Source organism: Bos grunniens, chromosome 21, assembly GCF_055505025.1.
Source record: "Bos grunniens cultivar Pamir isolate PY7600 chromosome 21, Bosgru_T2T1.0, whole genome shotgun sequence".
NCBI lineage: Eukaryota > Metazoa > Chordata > Mammalia > Artiodactyla > Bovidae > Bos > Bos grunniens.
The window spans coordinates 62,511,473-62,531,265 of record NC_141185.1 but is presented as its reverse complement, the minus strand read 5'-3'; the positions used below and the strand labels follow the sequence as shown (position 1 = coordinate 62,531,265).

The 19,793-nt window shown below is 44.3% G+C and overlaps 1 protein-coding gene across 5 annotated transcripts in view; it reads left to right on the top strand.

The window, feature by feature from the left end:
- IGF1R (insulin like growth factor 1 receptor) overlaps positions 1–19,793 on the top strand; it is a 306,038-nt gene that overhangs the window by 126,382 nt on the left and 159,863 nt on the right. The window contains exon 1 of one of the 5 annotated variants that reach the window (XM_086365384.1): positions 13,419–13,485. The exons of the other annotated variants lie outside the window; for them this stretch is intronic. The gene's annotated coding sequence lies outside the window, so the exon portion shown is untranslated. Of the gene's footprint in view, positions 1–13,418; positions 13,486–19,793 lie in introns of those variants that run through there. 5 annotated transcript variants of the gene reach the window in all.

Genomic DNA, 19,793 nt, shown 5'->3' with positions numbered 1-19,793 from the left:
CCCCAGGTGTGTGTCCAGCCCGCCGTCATGCTGGCGCTGGACACAGCTGCTTAGGAAAATTCCTCCCCGCAGGGCTTTTGGGACCGACAGGCTCTCGCTGTCTCTGCGACCTTGCATGGTGTCTGGTTTCACAGAAGGCTTTCTTTCTGGGTTCTCGTGGCTGCACCCAACCTGGCCCTGTAATCACTGGGCGCCAGGGAGGGCTGCGGTCTGCTTCCCGGGGTGCGTGCACAGACCGTGTCGGCCCTTGTGTGTCGCCGGGGCGGCAGGGGGCCTGGGGGGCAGCGTGCAGAAGTGCACTTGATTCCTGATCACGGCCTGCGTTTGAATTTCGCACTTGCTCCAGATGGAGACATTCCTTGGAGCTGCTCAGTGGGGTTTGTTTGAAATGGGCCATCGCTCAGTGTCACATGACCCTGGAGCTGGGTAGGGTAGGTCCACATGCTTTTCCAGGTTTAAAGTCTAGAAGCTGTTAGCTGTAAGCTTTCAAAGAGGGAAGAACTTGCCTTGAATTTAATTCCAGGGTTGGGGGGTTTGGGGAAGGTGGTGAGGGGATAGGGGAGGCTCTTAGGAATGGAAGTATTGGCCAAGAAACCAGCCTTGTGGGCTGCGTCAGAAGTCTTCAGTGAAGGAAGGGATGGTGACTAAAGGGGGACCTTGGGGTGCAGATGGCAATGGCTTCTCTGGGTACACATGTCTGTGATGGAGAGAGCAGCTAAGGAATGATGCCCATGGTAGATGCCACCCAGAGTCGGGAGATGGCGAGGCGGGCAGCTGGGCAGTGCAGGCGCAGGCCGGCAGCTCAGGGAGAGAGTGGCCTGTTAGCTTGAGGAGGACTCAGATGCTCGCCCTGGACTTGGAGAGGAGCAGCGTGGAGCAGCTGTGTTGTTTTTCTGAGAGTAGGGTAAGATCACTGTCGGGATCCCATATGGAGATGGTTACAGTAAGACCTAGATGAGGACTGACAGTGGGGAGGTACAGGAGAGCAGAACTTGACTGTACAAAGACCCACGCCTGCTGTTGTGTTTTGGTGGGGGTGGGGGGTATTGACATTTGTTAAGCACCTACTGCGTGCCAGGTGGAGTATTTTGCAGTGACGCTGCAGAACTCAGTGAGACCAGCCCTGGACCAGTCTGCAGGGGCAGAAGGGAGCAGAAATGGGCAGTTATAGCTCTGTTCTGAGAATGTCAGGAGTGGAGCAGTGGGCATCACGACCAGCTCCGCCCCTGGGCTGCTGAGGGCCTCATGGAGCACGGGGTCTGCTCCAGGACTCTGCCCCCTCTGTGCTGTGTGGCCTCTGTCTGTCTTAACTAGTGGGGAACAGAGAGCCTGTAAGGCCTGTTCAGTCTGCCCGTATCAGTAGTTTTATTATTTGGAAAATTAAGAGTGTCTCACGCCTTTGGGTCCTTTTTCATAATCCTTGATACTAAGGGCATGGATAGAGTTGGTTTACTCGTTTATAATCCCTCGTTTTTATTATTCAGTGTTCATCACCTGAATCCCTGCTGGAAGTCGCCCGGTCCCACCCCCCCGCTGCACAGGTGAGGAGATCCCGGCTGAGGCTGTGATTCAGTTTGTCACATGGCGCAGAAGCCCAGTGGCACAGGGGCTCAGCCTCTGACTCTCTGTAGCCAGCAGGCTCTTTGAGAACAGGAAGGACGCCTTCCCGGGGAGCAGAGTGGGGAATGGGGATGACCCTGGGCTGGGTGTCCAGTCACCGGTCCCTGCGTGAGCAGGCCCCCTCCCTGCCCCGCGAGCTGTCCTCTTTGTGGAGTAGGAGGTGAGGCTGCTCCCTTCGCACTGACTGCCTTCCCTTTCATCTGTCCTGCCCGGAGCCACAGTGTGGAAGTGGCCTCGCAGTGGGAGCCCCTGGAGCCACGTGTGGGGTCTCGGACAGTGACCTTTGCTGTGTGATTGCTGGGGACGGCTCACTGTCTCGTGTCTCCGGAAGTGAGCATGTGGGTAGTTCTCTGTCTTTTGAAAACAATGGAAAAACCCATCACCAGCCCCCAAACCAGCTGTCTTTCTGCTGATGAGCACACAGCACACCAGGAAGAGCAGGAGAGTAGTTCCCTGTAAGTGCTCTGGGAGTGCATAATACCTTTTAAATAAGATTAAAAATTATGTATTATCCTCCCATTCTGGCATCACTGTCAGATAATGGAGCGCGAGAGCCTTCAGCACTGTGTGCTAGGTACGAAGTAGTAACATCAGTTCCGTGTTCAGTACAGCCACTTTGTTCAAGAACAATGTATTCAAGGTCAGTGTATTTTGGCTGTGCTCGGGGTTCTGGAAATTCCCAAGAGAATAAGTTTTTTTGTCTGTTATATAATCCAGCACAAGTGAATGCAGTAGCTCATGTTTAGTGATGACTTTAAAAATGCAATTGATTCTAAAATTTAGCTTTTTAAAATTTTGACTATTTTTTTTTTTAAGTTCTCTTAAGGTTTAAGGTAGACTTTTGTTTGTTTCATTTATTCAAGAAATAGTTACACAGCACTGCTCTGTGCTAGGTACCATCCCAAGTGCTTTGCAAGGATCAGTTTATTTAATCTCAACCTCATTTGGTAAGCAGTGCTGTGCCCACTTTACAGATAAGAAAACTGAGCCACAGGGAGGTTAAAGTAAGTAACACAGTGACATGGATAATTGGAAGTTTTCATTACCTTTTAAGTTTCAGATGACCTCTGTGAAATTTTATTAGTTTGAGCTGCACATTTCAGAATCTTTTCTGATGTAGACCAACTCTTAAACAGTACCGTCTCTTCATCTGGAGTCAAGCACGGTGATAAGAGAGTAGGCGTGGCTTGGGCTTGTCCCTGGAGGGAGGTGATAGCAGCTCCTCCGGGACCACAGCCCTCCAGTGGCTCTGCCAGTCTCTGGGAGTCCTGGTGGAACAGAGGCTAAGGGGCCAGAAGGAACCCAAGCGAAGCAGAGCCAGCGACCGATTCCATTGGCAGTGGAGCTTTCCTGCCAGGCCTTGGTGGGCAAGTCTGAGGGTAGAGCTGGAGTTGCCTGTTCTTTTTTGATCATTAAAACACCAAGTTCTCTGGCTTGGAGATGTTCAGTTATTGGAGTGACCTGCCTGCAGCCTTACTAAGCTGTCATCTAGAGAGTCCTGCACCAGAGCGTAGCTTCCAGACAGCGGGTTTAGCAGGGTCTACTCAAAATACATACTTCATACAGTTTAATGCCACCTATGCAAATTAGTGGCCAAGAATGAAGCCAGGCAGACATTTTTCTCTAATAACAGCAGGCATTCGTAATTATTAAAAACATCTCTCTCTCTCAGACACTCCTCTTAAGTGCTTTGCAATGTATTATCTGACTTAATAATCCTTAATATTGTAAATTAATACAGTAGATAAGACGGTAAGGTGACTGTGTAGCCTTGACAGAACTCTTAAGTACCTTGACAAATTTTACTTTTTATTTACAGGTGAAATTAACATGCTAATTACAAGTCATCTTTCACTGTTCACACGAGCAGGTTGACTCTGAAGGATTCCCTAAAGGTTTAGATGGGCGACTTAATTGAATTGCTCAGTATATTTGAGATGAATAATACTGCATTCTTTTTAGTGATATAATCCAGATGACAAAAGAATAACTCTCATAAGAAACTGCAGGATGTATTTATGGATAAATCTATCCATTCTTACTGAGCAATATAGAAAAGAGATTTAAATATAGTGAAATGTCATTTTTCCTAGGTGGAAAGTTGGAATATTACCAGTGTCACTCTTTTGTAATTGATTTATAATTTAAAATCAGTTTCACTGCTTCTGTACTTTGTTGGAGTTTAATAAAGTGATGCTGAAGTTTTATGTGGAATCTTCAGTAGGTGAGACAAAAGAGGAATGTATTGGGATTGAGGTGTGGAGAGGACTAGTCTGATCACTTTTGCTAGAATTGTGTCGCCTCCATACTGCTAATGTTGCATCTCAGATCATATTTAAATCCATCACAAGGTTTTTACCTTTTAAGGTGAACTACCAAATAACTGGGAACAACTCTGCTTATCATTTGTGGAACCCAGTTTCCCAGCTTTCAGTTGATTTATTTAACTGAACTTTTTGTAAAGTAGTACTTGGCTTTATTTTTCCTATTTATCAAATGATTTTTGAATGGAAATAGACTTGTCACATTTCCTCTACCTTGGTAAACATGATCGTATTAACAAGATTATAAGGCGAATATGTAAACTACTTGGAACTCTGTATGTACCTTCTGGATTTTATAACTCTTGTTTGCATATATGTATCACATACTCCTTATATTAATATGTGGATACCCTGTGCTATCATAGTACCGGGCGCTGAGGTCATACTGAGTCCATTTCCTGCCTTTGTCTACTCGATGGGTAATATGGACAGCATCAGGGTATTGCACAGATGAGGAGGTCAAGTTCAGTGTTTCTCAAACTCTGAAATCCACTAAGCGTCTTTTCATGCACCGGCCAAGTAACAGGCTGATTATCTTACCCTCTTCCTGTTTATGTTTTAAACAGCATTTCTCAGATCTCTGTGAGCAAATAACTCTTATTAATATGTAGGGTTCCTTGGGAGACATGAGTCCGTGAGTCCCTGCTGTAGTCACTTTTTAAGAAGGAGCAATTCAGTGACAGATTTGGATAAATACCTGAATCTGAGAGATGATATGAAAAGAAGTAGTTTTTGTTTAAATTAAGTTGAATTAAATGGAAAACATATCTTACTTTGATCACAATTGATTGATAGAACTCTAAAGTTGTGTTCTGATTGACTTTTTTTTTTAACAGTAACATTTTAACATTTTAAAATGTCTATAGCAAAAAGTCCTTCAACCCTTCAAGTCATCACCCCTTTCCCTTGAATTGTTGCAAATAACTTTAAAAATACTCCATCTCATGTATTTACTCCATCTCATGTATTTACATCTCATTATTGTTTATATGCACATATTCTAATACAGTTTTGAAAACTGAAGTGGGATCATTCTTCTGCATTGTTCCAAACCTTTTTTCAGCTTAATTCTTTACCTTGATTATGGGCCAGTGACAGTACATGTGCCTCTGCCTTGTTATTTTTAGCCGCTGCGTGATGCGGGAATGATGGGCACAATTTGTTTAATCACTCCAAATCAGGCATTTAGGTTGTCTCCAGTTTTTTAGTATTACAAATAACCCTGCAATAAACATGTCTTGGATATGCATTCTTTTAGTTTAAAATAGTCTTGTTCCTTCAGAAAGTTGCTCAATAATTGGCTTAGAAATTCTTTTGTACTAATTATTGTGATTGCTTACTTTTGAATTCTGTCTTTAGTTTATTGTTTTTGTAGTATATAATCCTAAACTATTAAGACTGAAGTGGCCCTTCTGCTGAGAATGCAATTTAGCTCAAAGATGAGATTGCTAAATAAAGACTTAAAAATTAACCTCTCTGGAGCTGTGACTTCCTGATGAAGTGGCACTGCATGGGCAGGATCTGTTTTGCATCTGGACAGCCTACAGGGGAAAGTGATGTGATTCGAAAGAAGCCGTGTGTCTGCCTAGACTGCTGGAGGATGGCAAGTGAGTGTATTGTTATTGAAAGATTTTTCCCATTAATTGTTTTTTTTTGATTTTGAGATGATAGATTCACATGTGGTTATAAGAAATAATACAGAGTAACCCTATACACTAGTTTCCCCCCATCATGATATTTTGTAAAACTATATTACAGTGTTACAGTTGCAGTATTGACATTCATATTAGTGTAGTCAAGATACAGAACATTTTCATCTTCACAATATCTATCTCCTTTTGCCCTTTTATAGCCACATCCACTTCCTCTACTTCTATGACGTTTTTAACCCCTCATTACGACTAAGCTGTCCTCCATCTCTAAAATGTCATTTTAAGAAGGTTCTTTAAGTGGAGTCAGGCTTCCCTGGTGGCTCAGGTGGTAAAGGATCTGCCTGCAATGCAGGAGACCCGGGTTGGATTCTTGAGTCAGTAAGATCCCCTGGAGAATGGCAGCCCACTCCAGTGTTCTTGCCTGGAGAGTTCCATGGACCGAGGAGCCTGGCAGGCTCCAGTTTATGGGGGACTAACATTTTGTTCTAAGTGGACTCATACAGTGCATAACATTTGGGGGTTGGTCTTGTTTCCTCTCAGCGTAGTTCTCTATAGAGTCATCCAGGTCTCTGTGTGCCCTGTTTTATTGCTGACCAGTGCTCCATGGCAGGGATGTACCACTTCCTGTTTAACCAGTCGCTTCTCGAAGGATCTGGATTTCTTCCAGTTTGGAGGCATTTTTTTTTTTTTAAGCTGCTACGAACATTCATATACAGGATTTTGAGTGAGTGCAGTTGCCAGGTTGTATAGGAGATACACGTTTAGTATTTTAAGAAAGTGTCTGACTGTTTTCCAGAATGCCTGTACCATTCCGTGTAAGCACCAGCACTGTATAAGTGACCCAGGTTTTCCATATCCATGCAAGCATCTGGTGCTGTTGTTATTTTTTATTTTAGCCTATTCTGATAGATAGAGAATGCTATCTCATTGAGTTTGAATTTGCATGTTCCTGATGGGTAATGATTTTAGCCATCAGGATTTGAAGCATTTGTTAGCAATCCATATATCCTTTTGGGTGAAACATCTGTTCCTATCTTTTGCTGACTATCTAACTAGATTGTTTTTTAATGTTGAGTTTTCAGAGTTCTTTCTGTACTCCAGAGACTAGTCCTTCACTCGATTATGGTTTGTAAATATTTTCTCCAAATCTGTAGCTTTTCGTCTACTTAACAAGGTCTTTGCTGAGCAAATGTTTTAAATTTTGCTAGAGTGTAGTCTAGCAATTGTTGTCTTTCGTAATTTGTGCTTTTGGTGTACAAGAACTCTGCCTGGTGCTGGACCCCCAAAAGACTCTATTTTTCTTCTAAAAGACTTACAGTTCTATATTTTACATGGCTCATGGCCTAGTTTAAGTGGATTTTTGATGTAGGCTGAATTTTTCCCCCCAAAGGATGTCTACTTACGCCTCATTTGTGGCAACAGCTCTTGTTCCTCCATTTGGCTTGCTTTTGCTCCTCAGCTGTGCGTGTTTGTGTGGGTGTTTCTGGGCTCCCCCTTCTGCTCCATTGATCTCTGTGCCTCTTCCTCTGCCGGTAGCACAGTTTTGAGTTGCGTAGCTCTATAGTAACTTTTGAAAACAGGTAAACTGATTCCTCCCCCTTCATTCTTCTTTTTCAAAATTGTTTTAGCTCTTCTAGCCCTTTGTGCCTTTTGATATAAAATTTAGAATAAGCATGCCTACATTCTAAAATACCTTGCTGGCATTTTGTTAAGAGTATAAGTTTGCAGTAAACTTATGTATCCATTTGGGGGGGAACTGACACCTGCATGATGCTGAGTCTTTCATTCCTTGAGCACAGTGTGTCTCCCCGTGTATTTTAACTTTTCTTTAATTGCTTTCATTAGCACTTTGTAGTTTTCAGTATATAATTCCTGTGTATATTTGTTAGAGTTGTGCCTAAGTATTTACTTTTTTTCATTCCAATATGCTGAATTCACATTAATTTTGGGAGGTGGGTTGGGGCTTGTTTTTTAATTGTTGGTGGTGCTTTTTTGTTTGTTTGTTTTTAGAATTTCCTGAAATTTTCTACATAGACAATCATGTAGAGATAAAAGTTTTCTTTCTTTCTTTTCAGTCTGTATGACTTTAATTTCTTTTTCTTGTCTTATTGTAGTGACTGAATAAAGATGATGAGAGGAGAATTCCTTGCCTTTTTTATGATCTCAGAAGGCTTTTCGTGTTTTTTTAAACTTTAGGCTAAAATAAAATCTTACTTTTCTTACAGATAGATTGGACTGTTTTTCTATTTCAAAGTCTGTTCCTGTATTAGACAGTACTAACAGCTGTCTTATCACCACACCATGGCATTCAATTTTAATTTAGTCTAAAGAAGTTAGTTTATGCTCGATATGTATGTAAACTCATATTATTGTTATTAAGAACCACCTGATAAATTTTATGGAGCATACTGATGCTATTTCCTAGAAAAAGTGAGTTTATATATGTTTAAAACAACTCTTTCTGTAAAATTTTTTCTTCCTTCTTAGGAAATATTAGAAGTTATTTGGGTACTGTGTGTGTGCACAGTTTCTGATTGGTCTGTCACATATCAAATGACATTTAAATCCAGTTTTTAAGTATAACAAGTTTTCCTCTACCTTGGGATTAGTTGATATATGGTATAAAGAACTCCTTATGATATATATATATATATATATATATATATGATATATGGTATAAAAAACTCCTTATGGCAGTAAACAGAGGAGGCCTGGGAGAATCCTTTCCAACTTTTCAATACAAAATAGAATCTCTTTTTTTTTTTTTTTTTTTCTTTTGTGCTAGAAAGAATAGTGTCAGGATGAGGGAAAAAAACCAGGGTGGTCAGGATTGGCCAAACCACGGATTATCCTGCTGAGTCCTTTAGGCCAGGCTAACTCATACTTGACCACATGTCCCAATTTATGGTAATCTTTTACCTGAGTTATTACAGTTCAAATCACTTGTCATTTGAAATTGTATATTTACTTTTTTTATTTTTTATTTATTTTTTATTTTATTTTTTAACTTTACAATATTGTATTGGTTTTGCCATATATCAACATGAATCCGCCACAGGTATACACGTGTTCCCCATCCTGAACCCTCCTCCCTCCCCGTCCATCCCTCTGGGTCATCCCAGTGTGAAATTGTATATTTACAACATGCCTAGTTTTGACAACTTAAAGTAGAAAGAATATGAACACACATACATTGTGTGTGTGTATGTGTGTGTGTTTAAAAGGCGGGGGGGACAGCTAAACATGGGAAATAGTTCCTAGTAGTTTGTAATTTTATGATTACAGTTCAGTTTCCAACTGAAATTTGTCTTGATTGGTTAATGTTTCATAGTAATTAACCTCCAGCTCATCAGTAGGACATCTTGTTACAAGGAATTGAATCTAATATTCTTACATAAAGGATGTTTTTAGAAACAATGCAGTGTATATTTTGTTTGTACCAAGAGTTGAATGTACCTGGTCAAGTACTTGCAGGTTCTCTTAGACATGTGAGTGTCTTCACCCTTCTTTGTCTCAGATATTACAATCCCCTGTTTCACTGCAGCATATGACAGTAGTGTGTGTACACTGAATGTATATGACAGTAGTGTGTGTACACTGAATTTGGGAGCATCGGGTGATAGCATCCCTAGAAAATACTCACTCATCGTTGGATGTGGTGTTAATCAGTCCTGGGGCATGGGCTTTGAGATCCCACAGTCGTCATGCTTCGGGGTTTCCTCCCCTCCCACTTTTATTGAGATGTAATTGACACACAGCACGGGAAGTTTATGGTGCCCAGCATAGTGATTTGACTTCCATGCATCATGAGATAAGCTAGTGAACATCCATCCTCTCGAATAGCTAGAAAATAAAAGGAAAAAGAAAAAAAAATTTTCTTCCTGGTCATGAGAACTCTTAGGATTTACTCTCAGCAACTTTCATACATAACATATGCAGCAGCATTCATCATGTTAGCCATGCTGTGCATTGCATCCCCAGTGCGAACTTAGTTTATAACTGGAAGTTTGTGCCTTTTGATCACCATTATCATGTTGCCACTCTCTCACCGCACTTCTGGGAACTGCAAATCTGATCTCTTCTTCTGTGAGTTTGCTTGTTTTTGCTGTATAACTGACCTACGATACTGTGTTAGTTCCTGGTATACAACACGGAAATTTGATATTTGTATACATTTCAAAATAATCACAAAGAAGTCTGAGTAAGTCTCCGTACAAAGATACTACGTTGCTGTTGGCTCTACTCCCCACACTGTCCATGTTATCCCTGTGACTCACTGTTTTGTCGCTGGAAGCTCGTACCTCTTAATCTCCTTCACCTGGTCCATTCATCCCCCACCCCCTCCCCCTGTCAGCCACCTGTTTGTGTCTGTGACTCTCTGTGTTTTGTTATGTTTTGTTTCATTTTTAGAGTCCACGTATGGGTGAAATCACGTTGTGTTTATTCTTCTGACTTCTTTCACTCAGCATAATACCCTCTAGATCTGTCCATGTTGCAAATGTCAAGATTTCATTTTCTATGGCCGAGTAATATTCCATTGTGTGTTTATGTATATAACATATCTTCTTTATCCGTTCATCTGTTGGTGGGCACTTAGATTACTCCCATGTCTTGGCTGTTATGAACGATGCTGCAGTATGTAGAGGTGCGTGCATCTTTTCTAATTAGTGTCTTTGTTTTCTTTGGAAGAATACCCAGGAATGGAATGGCTGAATTATATCCTAATTTTTTTGAGAAACCTCCATATGGTTTTCCATAGTGGCTGCACCAATTTACACTCCCACCAGTGGCACACAAGGGTTCCTTTTTCTTTACATTCTCAGCAACACTTTTTATTGCTTGTCTTTTTGGTAACAGCCATTCTGATAGGTGTGAGATGGTATCTCCCATGAGTTTTGTGAAACGCGTCCAGAGACCTCATCAGTACATTGAGAATAAATACACCTGTAGAGGTATCTTGAGGATTCAAACATATAAGTGGGTAAACAGTCTAGCTTGCTGTTTATATACTCTTAATGTTATAACTCAGTAGCCTGTGTCACTTTCCCTTGGCGCTCCTTCAGGTGTGATTGCCTCCCCAGGAAGTAAGGGAGAGAGAGGCAGGAGGTCTGACCGTGTGGGACGCCCAGTACAGGTTCCCAGTACAGATTGGAGTGTGGAGTGTGGATGTCTTCCAGGTTTCCTTGAACAAAGCACATCTGCACAGCCACTCACCGAGCGCTGCAGCCTAGCTGGGTGCCCGGGGTGCTGGTGGCTGTCTGATCCGATTATGGGTCGCCTCTCCTCAGTCTTCTCGTTGGTGCCTGTCTCACCTTCCCCTTCCGAGCACGGTCCATGCCTGCCCCAGACACCCTGATGCATGTAGAGGTTCCTGAATCAGAGGCATCAGAAGCAAGTTGCTGAGGTCTCTGGTTGAGCATTAGATTTCCCAACTCATGACCTCTGTACAGAGCTTCTTCCTTCCAGCCATTCAGAGTTGGACACCCGTGTTGAGGCCAGGAGATGCAGAGCAAGGGGAGGGAAACTTGAAGACGCAGCTTGGTTTCCTTGACTCATAGACCTTGGACTCAGAGTAATTATCATTGTTGCAAATGGTCCTTACTCTGTGGTCTTACTGTTGAGCAGGGAGTCAAAACAACAACAGCAACTAACATCTTGACCTTTCTGAACAGATCTCCCATTTTTGGAAAAAAAGTAGCTGATTGCAGCAGGGGTCCCGGGTCTCAGAGCGTGGGGCCCTCCATGCAGCGTCTTCACAGGTTGCACGCTACTGAGGCCTCTGTCCCCTTTTGCCCATGTTGGGAAGATAGTCTAGGTTCTCACAGGGCTTGTCTGGCATGTTTGGGGGAGGACACCGTTCCTGGGCCAGCCGGTCACAAGATGACCCAGCAGGTGGACTATGAGCTGGGCCGTTTGGAGCTGCCTCTGAAATGTGAACACCCTCCCAGCTTGTTGCCAGCCTGACCTTTTCCTCAGCCGTGGAGAATCGATCCTGGTACCGGCATTCCTCACCCCTCTCACCCACTTGAGGACTGCATAGGGCCTGCCTTCAGGGCAGGAATGGCTCTATTTCTGGTTGTTGATGACATTCCCGAAGGCCGGAGCTCAGGTTAAATATCCCCAGGAGTGCCCTGGATCCATCACCACCAGTGAGTCCTTGGTCATGAGACCTGGCCGGAGGGAGTCGTAGTGCCTCCCGTCCTGGCTCGGGGAAGGAGTCACCACGCAGCTCATTTTCTGTCCTCCCCGGCGTCTGTCTGGCCTGCAAGGGAGAAGGAAGTTACCATGCGGGCCGCTCCTGGCCAGCCTGAGTTTTCTGCATTTGGGGCAGAGCATGCCCCCACAGCCCTCCAAATAAACACCTTTAGACAAGTGCAAATGCTGTCACAGCGCCCCCCTCAAAACTGACCAAGGAGATCCTACCAGTCCATCCTAAAGGAAATCAGTCCTGATTCTGATGCTGAAGGACTGATGCTCCAATATTTTGGTCACCTCATGGGAAGAACTGACTCATTTGGAAAGACCCTGATGCTGGGAAAGATTGAGGGTAGGAGAAGAAGGGGACAACAGAGGGTGAGATGGTTGGATGGCATTACCGATTCCATGGCCATGAGTTTGAGTAAACTCCGGGAGTTGCTGATGGACAAGGAGGCCTGGCATGCTGCAGTCCATGGGGTTGCAAAAAGTTGGACATGACTGAGTGACTGAACTGAACTGAACACATTGACTAAATCCAGGAGAAGGTGTTGGGCTGTGAGCACGTGGAAATGGCCAAGGCGATCTTGCCTGTCAGCATCCAAGTTACCATTACCCAGCCCTCCTCGCACCTTTGCTAGAGCTCTGAACCCGTGGGAAATGGGCATTGAGTGTCCTGTTTTTATTGAGCCTGAAAAAGGTGACCCTTTCTCTGGTGGCTCAGACGATGAAGAATCCATCTGTAATGCAGGAGACACAGGCTCATTCCCTGGGTTGGGAAGATCCCCTGGAGAAGGGAATGGCTAACCACTCGTATTCTTGCCTAGAGATTCGCATGGACAGAGGAGCCTGGTGGGCTACAGTCCATGCTGCTGTGAAGAAGTCGGACATGACTGAGCAACTAACGCTTTCACACAGTCGCTCACTTGCCCGCACCCCAGGTGTATTTCCAACCCTTATTTCCACACTGGAAACACTCTATGGAAACTTTGAGAATCCGCAACTTAGAAGGGAAAACTTGGCATTCTCAGATGGCAGTTTCTGTGAGGGGTGTGTGTCTGCCTCTTGAATGGGTCACAAGCATTTTGTTCGTGTGCCTGGAGGCCGTTTGTGGGTGAGAACCTTTCCTTTGAAGAAGGCGGGTGGACAGCAGGAATGAGTCTTGAGGCTCCCTCTTTGTGAGGAGTGGCAGGGTCCCCAGTTTGCCCGTGGGACCGCTGGAGCCTGGGGTCATGTTCCAGGGATGGCCAGGGTTGTTTTTTTCCCCCTTGTGTGGCATTTTTGGTTTTGGTAACTGGGTCCATGGCTGCTGTAGGTTGGTGTTCACTGGGGTAACCTGTGCGTGCTGAAACTGGACTGAGGGGCTTTGTGCAGAAGCAGAAGTTAAGACACCCTCGGAATGGATAGATTTTAACCTGAGAGCAGTAGATTTTCTGCCACTTTCAGAGTCCGAGAGCAGCCCGCATGGAGGCTGCCGTTGCCCTCATCCCGGGACTCGGGCACATCGTGGGCACGGACGACGCTGGAGGAGGAGACGCGGGCACCTCCCGGGTGGGGAGCCGCCGGCTGGGACCAGCCAAGGTCAGAGGGCGAGTTGTCCTGCGTCTCCGGCATCCCAGACTCCCTTCCTGTGCTCTGAGCCCGTCACTCAGGCAGGGCGCGTTTCGTCAGAGAGACCGGTGTCTGTTTACATGGTGCGTGCGTCTCTTCTATTAGAGGATTTTAAGGCATTTATCTAATGCACGTCTCCTTCTGTTGGGGGATCTTTTCTCTGGTTGCATGTAAATAATGATGTCAGCTCTGCAGTTTGTGCGATTTCTCAAGCTGTTTGTTTACTGCTCGGCCTGACTGGGGCTCCCTGAGGCTTCTTGGGCCGTGCTGAGTGAGCCCCGACAGCCCTGGGGAGGGCGGTGAGGGCTGGTGGTGTCCCCTAAGCTGCCGCAGATGATTCTGCGGCCTGGGGACTGTGCAGGAGCAGCTTCAGCCATTCTTATGCAAAAACATGCTTTCTCTCCCCTTTTTCTTTTTTCTCTTTGCTCAGTATCTCCCTGGTTTCCAGCAAAGCAGTGGACTTCATGTTTATTACTTGTGGTTTCTCAGCAGTTACTTCTAGCATCAGTTTCAATTGATTACAGGGGTTGAAGAATTTTTATGCTGAGGAGTCAGTTAAATATTATTTTCTCTTTCAATTTAGAAATTAGTTTTAGAGTGACTTTTTTTTTTTTCTTTTGTAACCTCCTTCCCCCTTTTTTTAAGTTTCTGAAGGCAGATCCCGCTTGTAACAGGAGAGAACACGTGAGCTCATGGCTTACTTCTCCCAGTTGACTTTCCTGGTCATTTACCTTTCTGTAAAATGGAAAGACAAACAAGGAAACCCTTAAACCCAACTCACATCATGATTGCCAACTTCTTTCTTTATGCGTAATATTTTCTTTGTATAGATATATTATTTCTAGGTTATGCCTTCTTTTATTTATCTTTGAAAGATAAAAAAAAAAGCCCTTACCCTGTTTACAAGAACTCGTTCTAAGGCTGCACAATTGTGTCTGTGACACTTTTTTCCATTTGGAACCATGGAGGCGATAAAGTTGATGTCAGCTGGCTAGCTGCCTTTTTTTAAAGGCAAAAATCCTTAATCTTTGTTTATACTGTAATCATTTTCATTGTGTATGTAGTATGTGTCTCAGAAAGTCAATGTCACAGCTCCAGCCTCCTGTTTGCCCTTCCTCTACCCACCACTACTTCTCTGTTCCTCACCTAGTCCCTTTCCTTTGAGGAGGGGATCGTCTTTCATTTGAAAATTCCATACCTTATAAAGAAGGTGACATTCCATTTCTTAAATGTAGTTAAATGCAACCAGGACTGTTGAAGTGGACCTTTAAAATTATGTATGCCATTGAACTTTTTCTTTGGGGAAGGCACTTTTCCATTGGATGGTCTCACAGTTTAATAAGAAAAAAAAAATAAAAGCAGGCTGTACAGGGATATGTTCTTAAATCCTGTGACCAGGGCCCCTAGTCTAACCCAAGGGCTCTTTTGTGGCCTTGAGAGGGTCTCTCGCTCTGATGAGACGGGGGTACTAGGGGAAGCACCATTGGAGAAGACTGAGGGGGGTGCTCTTGGAGCTCAGAGAAAAAAAGAAAGCCCATACTCAGAAAATAGCCCTGATTTGCTATCTGCCCCATCTGCCAGCATTTAGCATCTGTGACTTAGCCGGAGCGAGTGCATATTGGCTGCTGAGTTCCTATGGCTTTTGCTCTGGGACTTTGCACCCCAAGGGTACTCTGTGAAGGAGCAAGTGGCTCTGTTCCACTTGGGTTTGGGAAGGAGCCAGGCAGGTGACTAGAGGAAGAAAGTCCTGGCATCGTGAGAGTCATCATGCAGGGGGTGCCTGGGTGACCCGTGTCTCTGCCTGGAAAGATCATCGCTTTGTTTGTTTAAACAGAACATGTAATGGAGCCATCAGGGATCATTTCTCCCGTTTTTCCAGGTGGCCTGTCCCTCGACAGGTCTGTGACAGACCTGCAGAGAAAGCCTTAACTGCCACGTGGATGCACACCTGGGGGAGTTCGTCTCAAACGCAGCTTGCCGCGTGCACAGGTGCTGGGATACAGCGAGTAGAACAGGGAACCATCACGGGGCCTGGGAAGGATGCTGACCTGGAAGCTGGGGCCCTCGTCCTTGCAGTTTTGATGGACTCAGCAAAGCCCCTCGCTCCCTGGTCTCCTCTCTCTTTATATTCTTGATATCCCCTGGTTGGGTAACTACAATCGCATACAAACCCATGCCCAGTTTTTCATGAGACTGAAGCTTGTCCCAAACTTTCCTTTAAAGTTTTCGTAACTGTTAGTTCCTGTCCAGATGGCACTGTGATAACGGATTCTTGATTACACATGACTTAACAGTGCCTAATGAATTGCTGACTAATAGCATATATTCTTTTAGTGGCTAGATCACAGCCTTGTGGTGCCAGGGAAGCCTTGTGTGTGTGGTTGCCCTTGTTAGAGGGTGCTGTGCCTTTACCAAATGCAACAGATGTTACTCCAGTATCTCAAAAGAATTAAAAAGGCAACAACCAACTTACTTTGTATCTTTTCCTCTAATGATTGACTTGTAACTTATTATTTGTAACTTACTAAACTTAGTAAGCAGTTTTTCCTGTTGTTGTTTAGTCGCTTGGCTGTAATCGACTCTGTGACCCCATGGACTGTAGCCCTCTATGCTTCTCTGTCCATGGGATTTCCCAGGCAAGAATACTGGAGCGGGTTGCCATTTCCTTCTCCATAGTAAGCAGTTTATTTTTTCATTAAATTTTATACATACAAGGATGAAGCTAGGAAGAGTGGTGATCTGTTTAAGCATTAAAGTCCTTATCTGTGACCACCTGCCACACAACGTGTGACCCATGGTCTGTGAAAGAGGACAGTTTTCCAACCTAAAGCATTGATATCACAGATCGACAAGCCATTTTGCCACCTGATAAAAAGTAAGATGGACAGATGGATCTTGGAGATGCTGTTAAAGTGAGAGAAGCCAGTCATATAAGACCACCTACTGTCTGATCGCATTTTTAAGTTGAAAGTGAAAAGGCTGTGTGACCAATAAAGGCTGAGTGTCTTTTAGTAGACAGAGTTGCAGGGCTGGGATGAGTCAAAATTCACAGGCACGTGTGGCATAGTTAATGATAGGCACAGCCAGCACCGTGCTGCATGCCAATGATGTGCAAAAGGAAGGCAGCACATTTAAGGTACCTGTTATTTTACACAAGCGCAGATGGAGGGTCTTGGTGGTGTGGTTTGCAGGAAAAGCGGAAGGTGAGAGAATTGCTTCTGTATATACTCTCGTCATCAGAGAAGGTGATGGCACCCCACTCCAGTACTCTTGCCTGGAAAATCCCATGGATGGAGGAGCCTGGTAGGCTGCAGTCCATGGGGTCGCAAAGAGTTGGACACAACTGAGCGACTTCACTTTCACTTTTCACTTTCATGCATTGGAGAAGGAAATGGCAACCCACTCAAGTGTCCTTGCCTGGAGAATCCCAGGGAGAGGGGAGCCTGGTGGGCTGCCGTCTATGGGGTCGCACAGAGTCGGACACGACTGAAGCAACTTAGCAGCAGCAGCAGCAGCAGCAGCAGCATACTCTCGTCATAGCTCCTCACCTGGCCGGGGATTCGGTGGAAGACACTGGGTAGGCTTTATACAACTCTTTTTTGGTAGGGCCAACCAGGCAGTTAAGAGACAAGTTTCTTTTTGTCCTCCTTATTACCTTAAAAATCTCCAAATTCATTTCCTATAGAATACTTGAGTCAGATTGCCTTCCTGACATTCAGGTTTAAGGTGTGCAGGGCTGGCAGTAACACCATCCCCTGCCATTTATTTGCTGATCCAAATGAGTGTTAACTGGCAGAATATGGTTTACATAGGGGGGATAGAATCGGAGCCTTCAAATGGTAGCTGCTTAATCTCGAGAGAAGTGAAAATGACTGACACCCACACCCACATACCCATCGTTATATGAACTCAGCATTTCTGAGGCATTTGCGTGTATCTTGAGAGATAAGAGTACCCACAAGTGGGATTTCTGCCTGAGATTCATTTTTGGAAATGTAGAAGACAAATCAACAAAATATTTCTAATTTTAAAATGTGCATTTTGATTTGATGTCTGTCTGTTTGGAAAGAGGCTTTTAAAGTAAAAGCTATCAGTGTGTAGCTGTTACCATCAGAGGCTGAATCCTGGTGGGAAGCTACTACACAGGTTCCCACATGAGGGTGGATCTTCTCATATGTATTTTTTATCTTATACCTTCAGTCTTTTTGATTTACATCCCTAGATGGGGTCAGGTGGGAGGCCAGATTCCCAAAGCCCCAATTTTAAGCAGTTATTATTCCTCTTTATTGGATGTTTCCTTGAATTTACTGAGTTTTAATTTTGGAAAGGTTCACTTTCATTTTTGGGTATTTTGTACCAATATTCTATGTGTAAACAGAATTTTTTATACGTTCAGTGAATTGGTATTTGGGGTGGAGGGGTGGCTGTGGGTTGCTCCTTGTGAGAGACCAAATATAGATTGGAGTTCAACAGGCTTTTGAACTGGATATTTCTGTGTGCTAGAACTCTGTAAGCACATGTAGCTTTGTCTGCCGTTGTATATTACCGTATTGATTTCCCCCCTCTCCTGAAAAGCCTGTCTGTTCATACCAATGCAAAGGCTGGCCTGCTCCCCAGGGGCGCTGCAGAGAACCTCTGGGGTCTGTGCGCTATTAGACGTTACCGTCTGTGAAGTTGCTCCAAATTCTCTTGCACTTGATCATAAAATTCCATTCCAATTTTATATGAAGTTTTGTTGTCAAAAAGAATAAACGATTGCTCAATAGATCCAGTTGTCAGTTGCTGACAGATGTGAAAATTAACAAACAGCAAAAAAAAAAAGTCTCCCTTTTAGGAAAGGAACACAGTACTTTTAAAACACCTTGTATTGTCAATAAGTAACTCTGTTTTAAAAGCATTTTCAAACATTTGTAATGAAAATGGAGGCCTTCTAATGTTTCAGAGCTTAGAGACCCAGCGTGCATGTAATCAGATGCTCCTGTTTCTGTTATCACTGTAGTAATAGGGCTTCGTTCTGCCCTTTGAGGCGTGGACTTGGGTTACTCCTGGTCTTAGCAGTAGTCACAGTATGTTTTGTTGTAAAAGAGACTGCGTCCCAACACTTCTCTATACTAAAACACAAGGAGATGCCAGCCTGTTAGAGTGCCAGTTCAGATGTTTTTATTTTGATACAAATATTAGTAAATATGTCATATTGTCCCTTGCTAAATATTTATAGCTTAGAATGTATATTCTGGTGTATATAATATTTTATGAAAGAAACATCCATTTCCTCAAATTTCTTCTACCGTGTTGACATCAATCTGTAATTTATATCCAGAGATCTGTACGAAGACTTCTCTGTGAAGACCCTTTTATTTCAGTGAAGATAAAACCCTATTCAAAGAGGGAACATCCTTGACTCTTTGTGACCCTTAAAGGTAGAGTGTTCTGAAATATGTGTATTTATCCCTTTGCTCAGATTTTAATAGCTTCACTTTTACAAAAAGGCTCAAAGCAGGGGTGACTTTTAGGGTACAGCTTTAGTTTCTGAGGTGACGCAAGGTGCACAGTGGAGAGTTGACTTGGTCTCCTTGCATGTGTGATGGCCATGACACGCGTCCTGTGCGTGCCCTTCCAGGAGGGAAAGGCTGTTGTGAAAACGCCATGTCCTCTGACTTCAGCTCTGTGACTGAAAGACGTTGTTCAACAGCTGTGGGTTTGTAAGATGTTGCACATGGAGTACTTTCCTTGGCTTCTTTAAAGAAACCAGTCTAGACTTCCACAGTTTGGGATTCAGGGCCATGGTCTGGGCTCTGTGAGATGGCTCTCGAGGTGCTCTTGGGGAGACAGGGGTCATGCCAGCTGTCTGAGATGGTCTTGCGTGAGTGTGCTCGCCTGCAGGCGAGCACAGTGCGTGTGAGAAGGAAGGGGGCCGGGCTGGAGGGGGAAGGCCGGGTCCGGCAGCTCTGTTAACAGCCGAGTGGCTCTCCAGGAGGGGTCAGTCACTGTGTCTATTCACGAAATGGACTTGAGAATCAGTAAGCAGACCGTCTCCTCTGCGTGAGTGGTGTTCTGATCTGTCTGTGCAAAGTTCTACTTCCTAGCTGAGCTCCTCTGAGGCACTTTTGTGTACAACTGCTCTGCCAATGTTTGCTGTCATTTGGTTGTAGTCGTGGGCTTCAAAATGGAAGCATTTCAGAGCTCTTCCTCTGCAGTAGTTTGGGAGATGCTTGCAGTACCATGTGGCTTGCAGTACCATGAGTCACTGCGAACTCAACTGGAAAATGTGCCTGGTGTCTCCCTGAAGCGAGAATCGCTCGCCTCTTGACCCTGGTCCTTTGAGGCCCGAGTGTTCAACCTTGCTGTGCGGACGTCAGCACTATGTAATCTGTGACCTTCTCTGCTCTCT